Source organism: Myotis nattereri (assembly GCF_964212035.1).
Source record: "Myotis nattereri genome assembly, chromosome: 3".
In the NCBI taxonomy this organism is placed as follows: Eukaryota; Metazoa; Chordata; class Mammalia; order Chiroptera; family Vespertilionidae; genus Myotis; species Myotis nattereri.
Genome location: NC_138077.1, coordinates 214,885,034 through 214,889,339, shown reverse-complemented (window position 1 = coordinate 214,889,339; position 4,306 = coordinate 214,885,034).

Genomic DNA, 4,306 nt, shown 5'->3' with positions numbered 1-4,306 from the left:
GGCGATGCTGCGCTGTGGGGAGGGCTCGGCTCCGGCTTCCCGCTCCCCGCTCCCCGCTCCCCGCTGCTCCCCGCTGCTCCCCGATCCCCGCTCCCCGCTCCCCGCTCCCCGCTCAGCGCCGGCACAAGCAGCCGTGCCTCCGGCTCCGCTGGGCGCCACCAGGAGCCGCTCCGCCCAGCCTCCCCGCCCCTCGCCTTTTAAGTTCTCAGCTTTCCCTCCACCCCTCCACCCCCCTCCCCCATTCCCCAACCCCCACCCCCCACAGGTAAAGGCCAAATCCTAGGCGCTGAGGGTCCGCCCCCCGCCCCGCCCTCGCCCCGCCCCGCCGCCCCCAGAGCAGCGCGGGTCCCCCAGGCTCGCAGCCCGCGGCGCATTCCTCCGCGGAGTCCTCGCACTGGGACAGCCCCGCGCACAAACGCAGGCACCCAGGCCCCAGCCAACACTCAGACACATGTGTGCACACAGACCCACGTGTGCAAACATGCACGCGAGACAGAGCCCCGCAGACAGGCACACACAGACGCAGACGCACAGTTGCGCGTTCCCAGTGCGCGTTCCCAGTGCCAAGGAGGGGAGAACTGGAAGCAGAGGAGGCCGCCCTTGCAAAGCCCCGGCTTCCCGAGGAGCTCCATGGGGTTCTGTTCTGACAGGTTGGGGGGTGGGGCTGGGAGCAGCAGGCCCTTTGGGGCCACCCACCAAAGTGGAAATCTTGGGGGTGAAGATGCCTGTAGCCCCCACGACAGGTGTCCCCCACTTGGCACTGCCATGCTCTCCACTAGCCCAGGGCCTCGCCCACAGGGCCCAGGCAGGTAGGTACCCAGAGGGATCAGGGCTGTGCCCCCAGGGAGCCTAGCAGGGTCTGGCCACACCCTCCAGAACCACGGGAGCCTGGCTAGCGGGGGACCAACCCCCCCCCCCCCCGCCCCCACCCTGTGTTGGGCTGGGAAAGCCCTGGACACGCCTCTAACCCCAGACCCCTGGCCCCATGTTACCCCAGGGCACAGACCTAGGCCCCAGCTCTGTCCAGAATGGCCCTCCCCTGGGTCATCAGAGCCACAGCCACTGGGCATCCGTGGGGGGCCCTGGCCTGCAGCCCCAAATCCTGTGCAGCCCGGAGGCCGCTGGTGCCCCACCGTGACCCCGCCAGGCCTGTCCCGCCTCAGACGCTGCTGCGACACAGGCCCCGCTGCCGTCACTCTGCACCCCTTTTGTATCCACCTGGACTGCAACCCACATCCCGGCCTGAGAGGGGTCCCTCACTCCCAGGGCCGTCCCAGGGTCAGGCGGGCTGCTCCGCTGCTCCGGGGCCCTGTCCTCAGCGCCCAGCAGAGGGCAGGGCTGGGGACGAGCAGGCACAGTCTGGGAGCACAAACAGGTCCCAGGGCCCCGAGGAGCCTGTTTCCTCATCTGTACAGCGGGCAGGGGCCAGATTAGACCAGCTGGGGGGCCATGGCCTGCCGCCATGGAACACAGGTGACGGAAAAGAGAACCCGACCAGGTGTGCCCCCGCCGCCGTGCCCACGGGGCCAGGGAGAAGGAACTTGGCCAACAGAAAAGCAATTCGTGTGCAGGGGCGGCTCCCGCAGCACAGCCAGGCTGCCAAGTGCCCGACAAGTCTGGGCACAAGTCCTTCCTGTCCTGGAAGTAAGTCCTCGAGAGCCTGAGAGCCCTCGTGGGTCCCCCCCCCCCGTGCCCCCCGCAGCACTCCTCTGCCCAGGGCTGCCCAGTCGAGGCCTCCCTGTGGCACCCGGGGCCTCCCTCTGGCACCCAGGGTCTCCCTGTGGCACCCGGGGCCTCCCTGTGGCACCCAGGGTCTCCTTGTCACACCCGGGGCCTCCCTGTCGCACCCGGGGTCTCCCTGTCGCACCCGGGGTCTCCCTGTGGCACCCGGGGTCTCCCTGTGGCACCCAGGGTCTCCTTATCGCACCCGGGGTCTCCCTGTGGCACCCAGGGTCTCCTTGTCGCACCCGGGGTCTCCCTGTGGCACCCAGGGTCTCCTTATCGCACCCGGGGTCTCCCTGTGGCACCCAGGGTCTCCTTGTCACACCCGGGGCCTCCCTGTCGCACCCAGGGTCTCCTTATCGCACCCAGGGTCTCCCTGTGGCACCCAGGGTCTCCTTGTCGCACCCGGGGTCTCCCTGTCGCACCCGGGGCCTCCCTGTCGCACCCGGGGTCTCCCTGTGGCACTCGGGGTCTCCCTGAGGGGTGCCCAGGGGGTCTGAGTGGAGGGGCAGAGAACCTGCAGGAGGGGGTGACCTGTGAAGAAACGGTCTCTGTGGTTCCCGCTGCCCCTGGTGTCCCGGCCGCAACCCTGATTGTCCCCCAGAACCCAGTGCTGGCACCTCAGGCTGAGCCGCTGAAGGGCCCGCACTCAGAGTCCAAGCTGGACCGGGCAGAGGGTTTCTAGGAAGTTCTGGTCCGGATCTTGGCTCCTCCGGCCTCTGGGTGGCTGGCCCTGGGGAGCCCCCGCTTCCACAGCCAACTCAGAGGTCACCTTCTCCGCAAAGCACCCCCAGACGCAGCTGCCGCCGCCCTGTGCTCCCCCACACCTGGCCCGTCCTTCTTACTACACTTACCCATTCACTCACTCACTCACACATTCATGTCTTTCACTCAACAACGGCCTGTGTGCCCGCTCTGCGCTGGACACGGTTCTGGGGTACAGTGGTCTCCCCACCCAGTGAGGGTTACATTCGGGAGGAGGTGTGGACGGCTCTGGGCCTCCGTGCCCAGTAGGCCGGGTGTTTGGACTCGGGCATGGCCGTGAGGGGCCGCAGCTGCCAAGTACGGACGCCACAGGCAGCCCAGCGGTGCCCACGGCCCCACGGCCTCCCGCGCTGCCGCCGAGCGCATCCTGCCCGGGCTGTGGGTCTGGACGCGGTTTGGGAAATGCCTTCCCGATGCGGAAACACGGAATGTCTGTGTCAGCAGCAGGGCTGTCCCCACCGCGGCCGGCCCAGCCTCCTCCTCCGCCAGGGCCCAGGCTGGGCGAGGCCCATGCCACCCCCCCCCATGCCTCCCTTAGCACCGGCCCATCCACACAGACCCCCCGCAGGGAGCTCAGGGGCGGAAGGAACTCGGCAGGGCCACCCCCTGTGGCTTGTCCCTTGCTGTCACCAACACGTCCTCCATGATAGTGCAGTGAGGCCTCCCCACCCTCTCTCGCTCCCCCTGAGTCCGACAGGTCACGTGACTGGTTTGGGGCAGGTTGGTGGGCCTTGAAGGCCGAGAAAGCAGTGTGGGTGCCTCCAGGGAGCCTCAGGGGTCGGGCTAGAAGCAGGACAGACCCCCCAGCAGTGAGGAGAGGCCATGAAGGAGCTGGAGGAGGTGTGTGCCCATGAGGCTTGGCTTCGGTCGCCTCCCCGCCTGGAGCCCTCCTCACACACCCGCCTGGCGTTTCCCCCGATGTCCAGAGCCCAGCCCAGAGCAGAGGGTCGGCTTCGGGCGCGGGTCACACACGATCCACCTGCCTCCACGGAGACCAAGCAGGCGGCTCCCGAGTCCCCCGCCCGCTCCCAGAGCCGCTCCGTCAGCCTCATGGTAAAGCCATTACCGCCTCAGCCCTCCCCGAGTCAGAGGAGGGGAAATTAAAACCAGGTCGTTTCCGACAGCCCGGCTGCCACTCCTGCTGCCGCTGCCCTTGGCTGGGCCGGGCGGAAATGGGGAGCCCCCTCTGACGCACATGGCCCCGGAGCGCAGGGGGGCAGCCTGCATTCCCGCGCTCTTCCCCCCCGGGGCATCAGGACCTAGCCCCAGTCTCTGCCCGCGGGGTGCTCTCGAGAGCCAGCCCCAGGGCCTGGGAGGCCTCCGAACATGTGTGCACGTGTGTGAGCGCGTGACGAGCCCCCGCCTGGGCTCTCTGCTGCCCAGGCTCTCGTAGACACGCAAAGACGGCGAGGCCAGTCCTGCTGGGAGCGCCTGCGCCCAGAACGCTGACGCGGTCCCCACCATGGACACAGTCCCCACCACGACACGCCACCCACCATAGCATGGCCCCCACCATGGACACAGTCCCCACCACAGGCACAGTCCCCACCACGGACACAGCCCCATCACGGACACGGCCCCATCACGGACATGGCTGTGAAGACCTGGCTCTCACTGGGACACCTGAGCGGCCAGGCAGCAGGGACCACAGAAGGCCCCACAGCCCCGGCTCGCACTGCACTCAGGAGATGCTAAAGGCTTCCTGGGGGAAGCGGCTGAGCTGGCCTTTGGACAAGTCAAGGAAGGAAAGGGAGCAAAGACCTGCTCATCGGAGGACAGGAGGGCCAGGGGGCTGCCAGTGCAGGGGCAGGACAGGCCA